The sequence below is a fragment of the Eptesicus fuscus genome, chromosome 8 (assembly GCF_027574615.1).
Source record: "Eptesicus fuscus isolate TK198812 chromosome 8, DD_ASM_mEF_20220401, whole genome shotgun sequence".
Taxonomy (NCBI): Eukaryota; Metazoa; Chordata; class Mammalia; order Chiroptera; family Vespertilionidae; genus Eptesicus; species Eptesicus fuscus.
In genome coordinates, this window is record NC_072480.1 from 60,500,789 (window position 1) to 60,518,542 (window position 17,754).

Here is a 17,754-nt window from a genome sequence, read left to right on the forward strand (position 1 = left end):
TAATACTGGTTCTGTGGTGATGAACTCCTTTAGCTTTTTCTTATCTGTGAAGCTCTTTATCTGCCCTTCAATTCTGAATGATAACTTTGCTAGGTAGAGTAGTCTTGGTTGTAGGTTCTTGCTATTCATCACTTTGAATATTTCTTGCCATTCCTGTCTGGCCTGCATAGTTTCTGTTGAGAAATCAGCTGACAGTCGTATGGGTGCTCCCTTGTAGGTAACTAACTGTTTTTCTCTTGCTGCTTGTAAGATTCTCTCTTTGTCTTTTGCTCTTGGCATTTTAATTATGATGTGTCTTGGTGTGGTCCTCTTTGGATTCCTCTTGTTTGGGGTTCTGTGCGCTTCCTGAACTTGTAAGTCTATTTCTTTCACCAGGTGGGGGAAGTTTTCTGTCATTATTTCTTCAAATAGGTTTTCAGTATCTTGCTCTCTATCTTCTTCTGGCACCCCAAAAATTCTGATATTGGTATGCTTAAAGCCATCCCAGAGGCTCCTTACGCTATCCCCACACTTTTGGATTCTTCTTACTTTCCGCCTCTCTGGTTGGGTGTTTTTTTCTTCCTCATATTCCAGATCTTTGGTTTGACTCTTTGGGTACGGTGGTCTACAGTTGAGTGTCTGTATATTCTTTATTTCAGACAGTGTATGCATAATTTCTGACTGGTCCTTTTTCATTTTTTTGGTATTCTCATTTAGGTCCTTGAAGATCTCTTCAAGTTTCTCAGCGGTTTTTAGAAGATTCTTGAGTAACCTTATAAATGTGGTTCTGAACACTGTGTCGTCCCTTAGTTTGCTTTCCTCCATCTCTCCTACTCGTGACATACTTTGGTATCTCCGCATTTTCACTGCCTCCCTGTGTTGATGGAATGGCTTTGTGTGGTCAGTGACCTATAGGGGCTGGTAGCTCAGCTTCCCCAATCACTCTAGGTGGTCGCTCTTGGTACACTCCTTTGTGGGCTGAGTGGAAAGTCTTGGTGTAGTTAAAAGCCTTGATTGCTGTTGGTACACTGGGAGGAATTGCTCCAGCGCAGCAAACCCTGATTGCTGGGCGCACCTCTGCAGAAAAGTCACTCTCACTCTCCGACCGATGGCCGAGAGTCCAGCTTCTCCCTGTAGGCGTCTGGGTCCCCCGCGTGTCCCCAGAAACTGCAGTTCAGAGTGATCGGGAGTTTGTCTCCCTTCGGTTTGAAGAAAAGCCGCGCGCCCAGTCACCTGCCGCCAGCCCGCTTCGCGCGCGCCTCCGTACCTCAGCTCTCCAGCGTTTGTGCTCCCTTCTCTTCTTAGTTGTAAATCTACCACTCAGCCAGCTTTCCCGTGGTTCTGGGTGGTAGACGTTTTGTTTTTTAGTTGTATTTTTGAAATTGTTGTTCGAGGCAGCAGTTTAGTTGTTTAACTTTGCCACCATCTTGGTTCCTCCTCCGGTATTCCATTGTTTTTGCTTTTAGTTCTTCTCCAACTTTTGGTTCTCAGCAACATTTACAACAATAATAATAGTAGCTGTCTGTTATGGACTGAGTGTTTGGGGTCTCCCAAATTCATATATTGAAGCCTTAATCTTCAATATGATGGTATTTGGAGGTAGGGCTTTGGTAGGTAAGTAGGTTTAGGTGAGTTCATTGTGCCTTTATAAGAGCTAACTCTCTCTCTGCCATGTGAGAATACAGCAGGAAGGCAGCCATCTACAAGCTGGGAAAAGAGCTCCAACCAGACACCCAATCTGCTAGCACTTTATTTGTTTGTTTGTGTTTTTTTTAAAAATTGTTATTATTACTAGAGGCCCAGTGCATGAAATTTGTGCACCAGGGTGGGGTCCCTCAGCCTGGCTTGCACCCTCTCACAATCCAGGACTGCTGGCTCCTAACCACTCACCTGCCTGCCTGCCTGATCGCCTCTAACCCCTCTGCCTGCTTTCCTGATTGCCCCTAACTGCTTGCTTGCCTGCCTGATCACCCCTAACTGCCTCTGCTCAGCCTCTGCACCTGGGATCCAGGCTTTTCTCCTCCAGCTGGCCGTAGGCAACCGAGACCTGGGCTTCCCTCCCTCTGGCTGGCTGCAGGCAACAGGGACCCAGGCTTCCCTCCCTCTGGCCTGCTGCAGGCACCTGGGACCTAGGCCGGCTTTGCCCAGGCCAGCCACATGCACCCAGGACCCCAGGCGGCTTCACCCAGGCAGGAACCTGGGCCCCCGGGCAGCACCACCCAGGCCCCAGCTTTCTCAGGAAGGACATCTGGAATGACGTCTGGAAGATGTCTGGTCTATCTGGTCTAATTAGCATATTACCCTTTTATTAGTATAGATGTTTAAAAACATTTTTATTGACTTTAGAGAGGAAGAGAGGGGGAGAGATAGGAACATCAATGATGAGAGAGAATCATCTATTTGGGTGCCTTGTGCACACCTCCCACTAAGGATCGAGCCTGCAACCCAGGCATGTGCCCTGACTAGGAACCTCCCACCCTGACCTCCTGGTTAATAAGTCAACACTCAAGCACTGAGCCACACCAGCCAGGCTCTGCTGGCACTTTGATCTTGTATTTTCTAGCCTCCAGACTATGAGAAATAAATACTATTGTTTAAGTCACCCAGTCTATGGTATTTTGTCATAGCAACCCAGTGGACTAATACACGACCATATACTGATCTGCAAGGGAAATTTGTCGTAGATTCAACTAAAGGTATGCACACAAAGGGCTTTCTCTTTATTACATTGAAGAGACAGAAGAATTTAAAAATATTCAGGTAGGTTTCTCAAAGTTGAGTTCCCCAAAATAACTTCTTATGGCAGTTTACTATCAGATTTCCAGTCATGGCTATCTGCAGATTTTTGTGATTCTGATGAATTTTTCTCGTGGTCAAAACTCAACATTTTCCTTGGTACCAGTGCTATTATTTTGACTCAGATAAGGAGCAATTTTTTTTAAAAAAATTCTTTATTGATTAAGGTATTACATATGTGTCCTTATCCCCCCTTTTCCCCCCTCCCACCCCTCCCACTCATGCCCTCACCCCCCTGTTGTCTGTGTCGATTGGTTAGGCCTATATGCATGCATACAAGTCCTTTGGTTGATCTCTCCCCTTACCCCCACCCTCCTCTACCTTTTCTCCGAGGTTCAACAGTCTGATCAATGCTTCTCTGTCTCTGGATCTGTTTTTGTTCATCAGTTTATGTTGTTCATTATATTCCATAAATGAGTGAGATCATGTGATATTTATCTTTCTCTGACTGGCTTATTTCACTTAGCATAATGCTCTCCAGTTCCATCCACGCTGTTGCAAATGGTAAGAATTCCTTCCTTTTTACCACACCATAGTATTCCATTGTGTAGATGTATCACAGGTTTTTAATCCACTCATCTGCTGATGGGCACTTAGGCTGTTTCCAAATCTTAGCTATGGTGAATTGTGCTGCTATGAACATAGGGGTGCATATATCCTTTCTGATTCGTGTTTCTAGTTTCTTGGGATATATTCCTAGAAGTGGGATCACTGGGTCAAATGGGAGTTCTATTTTTAGTTTTTTGAGGAAACTCCATACTGTTCTCCACAGTGTCTGCACCAGTCTGCATTCCCACCAGCAGTGCATGAGAGAGAAAGACAGAAACATCAATGATGAGAAAGAATCATTGATCGGCTGCCTCCTACATGCCCCCTACTGGGGATGGAGCCCCCAACCCCGGGCATGTGGCCTTGACTGGAATTGAACCTGGGACACTTCAGTCTGCAGGCCTACGCTCTATCCACTGAGCCAAACCAGCTAGGGCTGCTGTATTATTTTGGAGACCCAATAACAAATACATTCTACAATCAAGTTTTGATAAAGTGATTTGAATGCATTGTCACATCTTGAGTTTATACCCCTCTGCCCCCCCCCCCCCCCGTTTTTTTTTTTCTTTCTAATTTCTGTGTGGCTTTAGAGATTAAAAAAAACACAACCCATAAATTATACAGTTTAATCATGTTACTCTTTCTTGATTCAAATTTCACCAAATCATTTTGGTGTATCAGTTGTTATCCTATATAATAATCCTATAAATAAAGAGGTAATATGCAAATTGACCATCACTCTAACACACAAGATGGCCGCCCCCATGTGGTCAAAGATGGCCGACACCATGTGGACACAAGATGACCACCACAAGATGGCCTGCAGGGGAGGGGAGTTGGGGATGACCAGGCCTGCAGGGGAGGGCAGTTGGGGGTGACCAGGCCTGCAGGGGAGGGCAGTTGGGGAGAACCAGGCCTGCAGGGGAGGGCAGTTGGTGGGTACCAGGCCTGCAGGGGAGGGCAGTTGGGAGGAACCAGGCCTGCAGGGGAGGGCAGTTGGGAAGAACCAGGCCTGCAGGGGAGGGCAGTTGGTGGGTGACCAGGCCTGCAAGGGGAGGGCAGTTGGGGGCGACTTTTTACTATTTCACATTATAGTTATTCATCTTTACCCTTTGTTTGGCAAACACACATATGCACACAGATCCTAATGCATGTGCAAATCATTTTCCTCTTTGCTGACATTAAGAACTTGCACTATTTTTCAATATTTATTATTTATAAATAATCTCTTCTTTAGGTATAATCTATAATTTCTTTATATAAAAGTTAAAAATTAATTTTTACAGTATAAACTGTAAGTTAGAATTAACTTAGCCAAGGCTGTAAAGTACAGTTTATGCATTCCTGAGCTATTCGTAAGCCACTTTTCAATACCGTGTGTTATAGAAGGATTAAATTACAGCTTTGCAGTAGATTAGGTTTCTTTGTATTATTGTATTTCTACATCTGGTTGGTCTATTATGCTTTTTCTCCATACTGTCTTATAAACTGATTAGGACATAACTCCTTCTCTATTGTACTCATAAGAGCCCACCATAGCATGGATTAAAAAGCAAAATTAAATACCCAGTATTTCTGGCTTAGAAAATCATTGGTTCTCAATTGTTGCATTATAATTCTGTCTATAGATCTACCTACCAACATTGAGCTTTAAAAAGAAAATGCAATTAAAGACACAAATTGCTGTGAACAGAAAATTATATTCTACCAATAGTAATGAGTAACCCCCATTTCTGACCCTGATAGGCCATCTTTGAGCTTTACTAGAGAAAGACTTGGATGATACTCTTATGTCTTAATACAATACATAATATATAAGCATGTTCACAGTTCAGTTGGCATTTCTTTTGGCTTTAAGAAGCTGAGTCTTTGTGTCCTAAAATTATAGGCACATAATCCTTGAATCTGCTGTGTGGCTGGGGGAGAGAGAGAGAGAGAGAGAGAGAAGAGAGAGAGAGAGAGAGAGAGAGAGAGACATGCTCCTTTAGTGTGCTGAAGACTCAATACGCAATATGGAAGCGATGTGTTTAGTATTGTACTAAGTGACAAACGTCATTCAAGTGATAATATCCACCCCCACTTTGAAGTTTCTGGTGTTCATGTTTAAGGAAAAACAGACTCGACGGACTGGTTACATCCATCCAAAGGGAAGGGGGCTTTGAAAGCTCTTCCTTACAGGGTTGAGGATCTGCCTACAGTCTGCCGAAATGGTATGCCAATTTAGAACTGCAAGCGGGGCAGAAATGGGTGCTGGTGAAGGTTTGGGTATGTAGGAAAATGTATCTGGAAATTGGCCTGATTTGTAAAATCTGGTGGCATTTTCATTTGCAACAATGAGAAACGTGAGTTTAAAAGGTGTCAGGTGTCCCTCCCCTGGCTTCCCACTCCCTGTGATTGTTTCCTTCCTGGCCCCTCTGCCCTGTGGCTCTGTGAACTCCTTCAGGACAAAGACTGGTTCATGTAGCCCCATCAGGGCTGGCTCAGTGCCAGGCACTTACTAGGTGCTAAGGAAATGTTTGTTGAATGAAATGAGTGGTGAGTGAATAAATGAAATAGGATGAGCTTCTTTTGATATATGCTTTTTCTCCCATCTCTGAGCTCCATGGACCACACCTTTTCCTATGCCTAGTCCATTATAAATACTCATGAATTTGCTGCCTGATTGACAGAGAAGCATTCAGATCTGTAGACCTGAAACTCAAAATGACCAGTAACTTACAATTAACAGGCTGTTGCTTTTATTGACCTCAAATATCTACACATAATTGTCCCAAAGGCCTTTTTAGACCATCTCATGTACACTCACATTCTTAGAAAGGAAATGTAGGGGCCAATGTGCTGCACATATTAGCTTATATTGCTTTCCTGGGTTGCATAGAAAGCCTGGAAAAATATAATTAGTGTTGAGGGGTATAAAAAGAGGGTCACAGATTTAGTAATAATCACTCATATTATTTTATTTCTTCTCAATCTTCCTCCTTTGTCCTCTCCCTCTCACTTCCTTTCCCATCACCTCCCACCCTACCCATCTCTTGTCTGCCTTTGACTGTAGGAGCTTCTCTACTTATGAAAATGTGCATTGGACCGTGACCCGTACAGTCCCCGTAATTGTTCTCAGGGTGACAAACCTTCATGAGTATTAGAGACAATTAACATTTCCATTCACAACTAAACCCAACGCTTTATGAGTGGCAAAGATGTAAATTTATTTTAACCTTAAATCTAAAGTATAATTTTGTATGTGTGGGAAACCTAGTAGGAGCCTAGTGTGATTGGGAGATACATTTCAATTAATTCTTCCACCAACACCTTATCTCTTCTGCATCAGAACCTTTTATAGTGTTAAAATTAACAATTATGCAGCTGATGGCTGGCGAAATCCACCAGGGGACCTGGAGAGAGCCTCAGATAACACGACACATATAAATCATTCAGGAGAACAATTCATGAAAGAAAAGTTATCTGTGTTTGGGATGACATTGGAAGAAATAAATAGGAGTCAATTTGAGGAAGGGACATTTAGTCTCATTGTCCAGCTTGCCTCTTTCTTTCTTTTTCTAATTGTGTCATAATATACATTTTTAAAATTAATTATCCATTAGTGGCAAGATAAATGTCTCCTCTTGAGTTAAGGAAATAGTGGCTTCATTGGTGAAAGATTATTTCACATGAGTAGCACTGGAAAAGAAAGCTGTTACCAGATAAGGTGGCAACTGTTCTTTGAAGAAGCATAATGAAGGGTGATAGGCAAGCCCATGTTCATCAAACTGAATAGAGGACTGGCAGAGTTTAGCACCCTGATCAATTACATTAGCAGAGGGAACCAAATCTGGAACCATGTTACATCAGACCACAGAAATCACCAAGTAGTGAGTACTTCGGATATAACAACCCATAAAACGGGGCCCTAGGGTACCAGGCACTATTTTCAGGGTTTCTCCCCCACAAACATGTTTTGCAAATACCTCTAGAATTGACTCCATGCTTAACCTTTCAGTCACCATAAAATATATCTATTCCAGGCATTTTATAAATGTATTATTCTTGACACAGAGAAAATATATACACATACATACATATGTTCTGGAATGAACTGGAATTAAATAGGACCATTTGCCAAATATTATATCTTGCACACTTATACACTCTCTTTCATATATTTTTCTAAATTTTATTTTTATATATAATTAATTTCACTGATACTTTTAAAAATCATCTTTTTTTAAAGGTATCAGTGATGTGTGCTCTTGATTCATCTTTCTTAGTTATGGGTTTTGAATTTTAAACTTAACTCATAATAATATTTAACTTGCAGTTTCCACACATGGAATAGTAAACAGGCTTTAAAGGCTTTCAATAAGCATTGGAGTGACAAAACTATCATATAATTTTCATTTCTTCGAAGTAATTTATTATTTTCCCCACACTTTGCTACTAACATGCAGAAGAAATAAAAATCATGGGAGGAAAAAATAGATATGGGTTTTTGACAAGGTTCAATAACTATGTCACAGTTTGGTGAACTTTTTACTATCCCTTATTCTGTACTGAAGCATGAATTATCATTGCCTTAATATTTATTTGCATCCAAAATACCTGGGTAAAATTTCTTGCTTTGTTTTTGTGACACCTAAAAGTGTTTATGATGACACATAATGCTTTTAATTATTTGCTCTGATGAGCATATCAATTATAGTTTCATTCTAGTATTTAGTTCTTTGGGAAGACATAAATGTTTGTGATCAAATGCTGGCAATCAATAATGGTGCAGAGATATCATCGATTTGTGTAACACTCTCATTAAAATGTAGGAAATAATGGTTAGGATATAGACATAATGATTCCAGAATAAATGTCCTGAAGACACTAGCGTGGGATACATTGGAGAGGACTGACAAAAACAGAGAGAGGCAAGTCCAGAGTGTTGGACAACAGAAGCTATTCCCTAATCAGGCCTTATACTTCTCCCCAGAAGCTTCTTAGTGAAGAGAAACTGAAGGTAAACATAAAAATCCACTCTATAACTTTTAGATACTAATATATATTTTTGTATGTAAGTATAAATATAGACATAAAAATATTTGTTGTCCTCTTTACATACATTGTAGTTTGAGTCATTTGCTATAGATTAATCCTTTTGTTGTTCCCATAATTTCAAGATTAAAAAACTCCTCCAGATTTTATTCATGAAGAAGGGTTAGGCTGGGTAGACGCTACAACATTGCTTCTTCTCTTTCCCATACTAATTCTGCTGGCCCACTTTTCTTTTCTGTAGTTATGTTCAGGTGATCATTCCTAATATATAAAAACCCAGGGTCCGTAACATCCAAAACGATCAAAGGCTCTACTGACTGCCCGCTGCTGCGGGCGTTGCAACCCAGCACTGACTGTGAGGGGCCTGCGGATCAGGCCTTAAGAGAGGCCTGGAGAGAGAAGCAGGGTCTGATCCATAGCCTCTGTGGCAGCTGTTGATCAGCCCTTGCCTCTCTCTTTCTCTCGGGGCCTGGCCAGCAGCTGTGCCTCTCTTTCTCCCGGGCCTCTGCTGGGGCTGCTTATCAGCCCCATCTCTCTGATCAGGCCCATTGTTAGGCCTGGAGACGCTGACTGGCATAGAAATCAACCAATCAGAACCAAATCTGAGTGAAGTGTGAGGAGCCAATGGCTTCCTAGGTGGCAGAGCTTTTGATGCTGACTGGCATAGAAACTGACCAATCAGAACCTAATCTGGGTTTACTGCGAAGGCAGAACCTAAGGTGGGGGCTTAGGAGGGGTTTTAAGGGCAACAGCTGTTTGGTGTAAAGTGTAAGAAAGTGGTTCAATTTTTTAATGACCGGTTTGGCAGCATAGTGCATATGGCTGGCTATCAGTCCAGATATAGGGGTTATGTATTTTTGTCTGCCAAGAGCATCTCCTCCTGATGAAAAAGGCTTTTCCCTCTCATTTAAGCAATCCTATATAATGTATCTATCCTATATAATGTATCTATACTACTAAAAGGGTAATATGCTAATTAGACTGGGTCAACCGGCCATCTTCCGGATGTCTGACTTCCTTCCGGACAAAGCCATGGTGGTGGGGGCCAAGGCAGAAGCAGTTAGGGGTGATCAGGCCGGCAGGGGAGGGCAATTAGGGGCAATCAGGCTGGCAGAGGCTGTTAGGGGCGATCAGGCCAGCAGGAGAGGGCCGTTGGGGGCAACCAGGCAGGCAGGGGAGGGCAGTTAGGGGCGATCAGGCAGGCAGGCAGAGGCAGTTAGGGTCAATCAGGTAGGCAGGCAGAGAGGTTAGGGGCAATCAGGCAGGCAGGCAGAAGCAGTTAGGGGTGATCAGGCAGGCAGGAAGGTGAGCAGTTAGGAGCCAGCTGTCCCAGATTGCAAGAGGGATGGCAAACCGGCGGTCAGACATCCCCCAAGGGGTCCCTGATTGGAGAGGGTGCAGGCTGGGCTGAGGGAACCCCCCCTCCCATGCATGAATTTCGTGCACTGGGCCACTAGTATATATATAATTACATATTATATTATAATATATATATATCCTATCTAACAAAAGAGTAATATGCAAATTGACCATCACTCCAACACACAAGATGGCTGCCCCCATGTGGTCAAAGATGGCTGCCCCCATGTGGACACAAGATGGCCTCCACAAGATGGCCAGCAGGGGAGGGCAGTTGGGAGGGACCAGGTCTGCAATGGAGGGCAGTTGTGGGGGACCCAGGCCTGCAGGGGAGGGCAAACAGGCTGGCAGAGGAGGGAAGTTGGGGGTGACTGGGCCTGCAGGGGAGAGCAGTTAGGGGCAAACAGGCTGGCAGGGGAGCAGTTAGGCATCAATCAGGCTGGCAGGAGAGTGGTTAGGGGGTGATCAGGCTGGCAGAAAGAAGCGATTAGGGGCAATCAGGAAGGCAGGCAGGTGAGTGATTGGGAGCCAGCAGTCCTGGATTGTGAGAGGGATGTCTGATTGCCAGTTTAGGCCTGATCAGTAGGATTGGGCCTAAATGGGCAGTTGGTCATCCCTCAAAAGGTCCCAGATTGGAGAGGGTGCAGACTGGGCTGAGGGACACACAACCCTGTGCACGAATTTCGTGCACCGGGCCTCTAGTCTATATATAATAGAGAAATATGCTAATTAACCGGGACGCCGTAATGGGTTGACTGGATGGGAGGAGGTTGCACATGCAGCATCAGGGGCAAGGTGGCAGCAGCCTCCGCATGCCTGCGCTAGGGGAGGGCCTGGTCAGCAGCTGCCAAAGCTGCTTCAAGGGCTGGAGAGAGAGAGGCAGGGCCGGACCCAAAGCAACCGTGGCTGCTGTGGAGCCCGGGGAGCCAGGCAGGGCCGGACCGGCGACTCCAGGGTGGGTGGCGCAGCTTGACAGCACCCAGCAGGGCCTGCTTGCCCATCGTTGTGGTGTGGAGCAGGCAGGCCCCACAGAGAGCAGAGAACCATGGAGAGAGGGCCTAAGCCATCAGTAGGACATCCCCTGAGGGGTCCCGGATTGGAGAGGGTGCAGGTCGGGCTGAGGGACTCCCCCTGCCCCATGCACAAATTTCGTGCACCAGGCCTCTAGTCAAATATAAAATATTATATATTATGTATAACTAGACATCATTTAATTCCATTCTTTCAGATTGATTTTATATATTTGAAGCTTCAAAGGCTACTTTTATGTTACTTTCAAGTTTACCATCATTTTCCAAGACACATGCAAGTTCTTTCCAGATGTGTGCCCTAGCAAAGACCTGAGTTATAGTAGGTGCTTAATTAAGAGTTGTTGAATTTGAAATCTGATTCTTTTCTCTTTTCCAATTCTTATTAATAATCTTATATCTTCTTAACCTGATCCTATATTTTTGAACAACTACATTTAACAACTAAATTACCTTTATTTCCTGTAGCAAAGTTTACATTGTTTTTCTTCTGAGTATGCAGACTTATCTCTAGCTTTTAGGCATTCATTTTACATAATTTAACATTAACATAGGTCTCACCTTCAAATAATTCTTTTCACCATATTTTGTGATTTAAAAGAGCTCTCAAATTTTCCTCTTAAAACTAGCGTGGATATTACATCTCTTCTCCTTGCCTAGTAGTGTGCTATTTCCTATAGTCTTCCTTCTTCTGAGGCTCAGATCCTATTATATTTGACTTGCTTCTCATGTTCTTTGGTTTTTCCCTTTACTGATGGCTTCCTCCTGTCCTGTCCCTCCTCTCTCTTTTGCTTCTCTTCCTTTTCCTTCCTTCCTTTTCTCTTTTGAGAGACTTAAAAAACAAAGCTCTCTCTTCTAAGGAAGGATTTTTAATCTTGTTCTCAGTAAAATGTATGTACCTTCAATCTGCTGTTTTCTTGACTAGTTTCCAAATGATCGATCGGTCTCATGTCCCTTCATGAAATCTATTTAATTAACATTCTCCCCCACCCCCACCCCCATCCTCTTCTCCCCATTTCCTTCTCTTACATCCAGGGAACTTCCGTGTACTTATTTGAGCATCTGGGGTAACCAATTCTGACCAATGAGACAAAAGAGGAAGCCAGTTTGATTTTTCTTCAACATTTTCATTCTGGGCCCTTAGAGCTGGCCCAGCAAACCTGCCTGGGCTTAGCAGTAAAATTTTGTGTTCTTTTTTATTACAAAGAGTAGGCACAACCCCACAGGAAAGCATTCTGGTAGAGGAACGTTTTATGTGTGGTTTTCTATATCAACTTTAATCTTTTGCTGACTCTAAAAACCAAACCAAATCAGCCAGACCAGTACGTCTTAGTGGTTGAGCATCAACCAATGAACCAGGAGGTCATGGTTCAATTCCTGGTCAGAGTACATGCCCGGGATACAGGCTCGAGCCCCAGTGTGGGGGCATGCAGGAAGCAGCCGATCAATGATTCTCTCTCATCATTGATGTTTCTATCTCCCTCTCCCTCTCCCTTCTCTGAAATCAATAAAAGTATATTAAAAAAAAGTAGTGACTGCATTGCTGATAAGAGTGGCATTTATCAGCAGGGAAAAGTGTCTGTCTCACTCCTGCTAAAGAGCATCCTTCTTTATTCTGAAAGAAGATAGGATCTGGGATTTCTCCATGGAGGTGAGGAGAGGACATCTGACAGTTCTAGTGAATCGGGACTACCTGGGACAATGGGAATTTTTTTCTTTTATTTGTTGACACTATTACAGATGTCCCCCATTCCCCTCCCCCTTTGTCCATCTCCATCTAGTCCCCACCTTACCCCTCCCCTGGCCTTCACCATGCTATTATCTGTGTCCATGGGCTATGCATATGTTCTCTGGCTAATGTCTTCTTCTTTTATCCAGTCCCCCCCTCCCCTGCCTCCTCCCCTCTGACACCTGTCAGTCTGTTCCATGTATCCATGCCTCTGGAACTATTTTGTTCATCTGTTTATTCTGTTCATTAGATTCCACATATTGCTGAAATAATTTGACATTTGTCTTTCTCTGACTGGCTTATTTCCATCCATGCTGTTGCAAAGGGTAGGAGATCCTTCTTTTTTACAGCCATATACTATTCCATTGTGTGAATGTACCACAGCTCTTTTATCCACTCATCTACTGATGGGCACTTGGGCTGTTTCCAGATCTTAGCTATTGGAAATAACCCTGCTATGAACATAGTAGTGCATATATTCTTTTTGATTGGTGATCAGGATTCTTAGGATATATTCCCAGAAGTGGGATTGCTGGGTCTAAAGGAAGTTGCATTCTTAATTTTTTGAGGAAACACCATACTGTTTTCTATAGTGGTTGCACCAGTCTGCATTCCCACCAGCAGTGTACTAGGATTTCCTTTTCTTCACATCCTCACCAGCACTTGTTGTTTGTTGATTTATTGATGATAGCCAATCTGGATTTTTCTCATTTTAACAGCAGAGTCACCAAGATAATACTACCCTCTTCCTAACAATGCAATGAGGTGACCTTGGCCATTAAAATTCCCTGTTGCACAGGGGCCATGCTAATTAATCTTTTCTGTATGGTTCCAATTTGCTATATTTGTTGCCGACCTCTATCTTTAAACTCAAGTGTTAAAATAAATATGAAGTTCATTATGAGACATAAATAACAAATCTTTCTGACAAAGAAAATATAAGGGGACCAAATAAAATTCCTTGTTGCCCAAGAGATCATTTAACAGGTCTCAGGAGGGAAATGGAGCTACCTTCCCTTTGTTTCTCACAAAAGAGAAGTTGGTGAATGGCTGTTAAGTGGCTGGTTGCACCTTCTTAGTGGCAGAGTTATAACTTGAATTCAACCTCACATCCTGGAAAGGCATATTCTTTACAGAGTTGTGCAGACGGTTTTCCCATATACTCATATTTTGAAAACATACAATTACCTATGTATCTGTATACCAAAATGCTCAGGCTGGTTCCCAAACCATTCATTCAGTTGCTTCAATCATAGCATTTCGGGATTTCATTTCTTAAGAGAAATACATGTTTTCTGTTTGTTCTCAGACATAGGCAGAAATCTGGGCTTTAAAAAATGATTTGTGCTTCTAATGCTTTCACACTTAAAAAAATATCTTCAGTACTGGAAGTCAAATAGAATGATACTATAGAAACAATCATGTTATCCCTTTTCTCTCTCTCTCTTCTTTAGAGACTCTTAACTAAAGGAGGACCATTTTCTAAAATTCATATACACTTTCCAAGTGAAGTGTAAAGTATAGGACCCATGCATTTGTTTTAGAAGGGCTGTCTGTCTTCAAAAGGAGCATATAGTTCTATTTCTATTTGGAGAAAAACATGAAGGACTAAAGCTAAATTAAAAAATTAGCCTGGCTGGGTAGCTCAGTTGGTTAAAGTGTCCTCCTTATACGCCAAGGTTACAGGTTCGATCCCCAATCAGGGCACATATAAGAATCAATCGATGAAGACATAAATAAGTAGAACAACAAATTGATGTTCTCCATTCCCTCCTCAAATCAATCAATAAAAATGACCCTTGACCTGTACTATGTCATAAATGCAAAGTCTCAGAAAAAGACAATATTGAAGCTTGCTGTTTGTTTTATGCTTTTGTAAGACCCTAAAAGCTGGTTACTGACCGAGTAGGTCAGGAGAACCTGGATAATTTGGGGGATGTTCTTGTAAGAAACTGATAAATAGCAATTGCTGAAACACCTTGGAAAGAGGAAGGGTTGGAGTTTAAGAATAGCTAATAAAGGACATTTAAGAGGGGAAAAATGGTGATAGGAAAATGTTTGAAGTGAAAAAAAATTGATACTTGAATACGATGCATGCAAAAGAAAAGAAAAAAAAAAAAGAAGCCCACAAAAGAAGTCTTAAAGAAATGTGGAAAAGCCCTGGAGATGAAATGTTATATAAATAGTGCTAGTCAGTTATAATCAACCATGACAAAGCCACATGTTTTGTAACTGAAAGAACTGACAAAAGCAAAACGACCAACTCAGCATTGGATCAAGGCAATTGGGTAAAAGAGCATTTAATTTTATTTTATTTTTCTGAATGGTGTGTTTCTGTTGTTATTGTTCTTTTTTCTTTTTAAGTGTCCAATTTTACTGCACACGGTGTTATTTTACAGCAGAGCGGGTAGACATTTATATAGGGGACAAAGTGTTCCCTCCGATAAATCACATGCCCACCTGGCACCCCAGAGAGTTATTGCAATATTGTTAACTATACTCTCTATGAAAAAGAGTGTTTATTAATCACAAAAAATGGGGGCTGGTATTTAGGACAGCTGAGGCAAATACAAAGAAATCATGGATGGCAAGAAAATGTTGAGAAACTAGGATAAACGCTAAATCAAAATAACTGGAAAACAATAAATTTTTCTATTGGTGTTATGATGGCATTAAATAACAACTAATTATAATGACTAATTATAGACAAACTAGAGGCCCAGTGCATGATATTCGGCCTGCGCCCAACCTGTGCCCTCTCGCAGTCTGGGAGCCCTTGGGGGATGTCCGACTGACTGATGTGGAGGTGGGAGAGGCTCCTGCCACCGCTGCTGTGCTCGCCAGCTGTGAGCCCAGCTTCTGGCTGAGAGGCACTTTCCCTGTGGAAGTGCACTGACCACCAGGGGACAGCTCCTGCATTGAGCATCTGCCCCCTGGTGGTCAGTGTGCATCATAGCGATCGGTCGTTCCACCGTTTGGTCGATTTGCATGTTAGCCTTTTCTTATATAGGATTCAGCAAGACTTAGAAAAAGAAGAACTGACCTCATATAAGACATAAAGAATAATATCTGTGCCAAGTAGAGGAGCAGATAAAATTCTTAATACCATTCTTGTCAAATCAGTTCCCTACTCAGAAACCCTCTGTGCGCCCCACTGCCTGCTGAATGGGCCCATCCTGGGGTCTGCACTAAGGCATGCAGTTCTGCCTCCTCCAGGAACTGCCCTTTCCAACAGCCAGAACCCTCCAAACCAGCAGAGCCATGGTCGGCTGACCCAGCTTAGGGCTCTTGCCTTCTGCCTCTGTATCAAGATCTGTCCCACCTTGAATAAATGTCCTCTCCTCATTTCAGTCTTTTTTTATTTTTTATTTTTTTAAAATATATATTTTATTGATTTCCTACAGAGAGGAAGAGAGAGGGATAGAGAGTTAGAAATATCGATGAGAGAGAAACATCGATCAGCTGCCTCCTGCACACCCCCTACTGGGGATGTGCCCGCAACCAAGGTACATGCTTGACCGGAATCGAACCTGGGACCCTTCAGGCCGACGCTCTATCCACTGAGCCAAACCGGTTTCGCCTCATTTCAGTCTTTACGTCGCATATATCAAAAAATATTTCCAATCACATCCTCCATTATTATTTTGTTCAGCAAGCATATATGGACTGCCTACTATGGACCTGGAACTTTTTTAGATTCTGGGACACAGTGGTGAAACAACAGATAGCAATCATTGTTATCATGGAGCCTATTAATTGAGGGGAAAGTGGAGAAGATATCCCACGAATAAATAAAGAAGTAAAATAATGTTCATGAAGCGTTTCTTCATTTCTCCTGCATTAGTTTGCATGGGTAAACTATAACAAATTGCCAAAATCTGGCAATTTGAAACAACAGGAATTTATTCCCTGATCTTTCTGGAGGCCTGAACTCTGAAATGAGGTGCTGGCAGGCCTCTGCAATCTCTGAAGGCTCTGGGGGAGAATCCTTCCTTCCTGTTCTAGCTTCTGGTGGCTTCCAGTATTCCTTGAGGCCACAGCACTCCAACCTCTGCCTCGGTGATCCTATTGTCTGCTCCTCTTTATGTCTCGGTGAGGTCTCTCTCGGTTCTCTGATGAGGACACTTATTGTTGGATTTAGGGCCCACTCTAAATGAAGTCCAAGATGATGCCATCTGAAGACCCTTAACTTACCAAAACCGGTTTGGCTCAGTGGATAGAGCGTCGGTCTGCGGACTGAAGGGTCCCAGATTCGATTCCGGTCAAGCGCATGTACATTGGTTGCGGGCGCATCCCCGGTAGGGGATGTGCAGGAGGCAGCTGGTCGATGTTTCTCTCTCATCGATGTTTCTAGCTCTCTATCCCTCTCCCTTCCTCTCTGTAAAAAAACAATAAAATAAAATAAAATAAAAAATAAATGAAGACCCTTAACTTAATTACATCTGCCAAGACCCTTTCCCCAAATAAGGTCACTTTCCAGGTTGCAGGCATTGCAGTGGATATCTTCTGGGGTGGAGTGTCCATTTTTTGGACTTTCATCTCCCAAGTCTGTGTAGAAGAAGTTTTTAGTTTTTTGAAAGTGCACAATCTCACTTATTTTTTAAATCATATTCATTTTGTATGGCCATTTATGGACTTGTTTTTTTCTCTCTCCTTTGCTCTCTCTGCCCACATGTAATCTATGAGCAGCTTCTTTAAATTCTCCCTTCAAAATATATTGCAATTCCTTTATGTCTTTCTCAGCTGCTCTCATTCTGGTCCACACAGCATTGTTTTTTACCCAAATGCTTGCTGTAGCCTCCTCTCTACCCTCCCTCATTCATCTCGCCCCTCCACAGACCTGCATCCTCACAGCAGCTAACAGCTCTTCCAAGAGTACACCAGAGCCTCTGTAGATCACCTTCAGAGATATGCTTTGCTGTAAGACCCTAGTTAATAATGTTCAATGAAGCCCAGACAGTGTGGTTCAGTGGTTGAGCATCGACCAATGAACCAGGAGGTCATGGTTTGACTTTCTAACAGGGAACATGCCTGGGTTGCACGGCTTGATCCCCAATAGGGGGTGTGCACAAGACAGCTGATAGATGGCTCTCTCATCATTGATGCTTCTATCTCTCTCTCCCTCTCCCTTCCTTCCTCTTTGAAATCAATACAAATATATTTTTTAAAAATAATGTTCAATGTAGCATGATCAAAATGATTATATTTGTGATTTATAGGTTCACTACCTGTCTCCCCGCACTGCACTAGAAGGTAAGTGCTTTATTTTATTTTATTTTA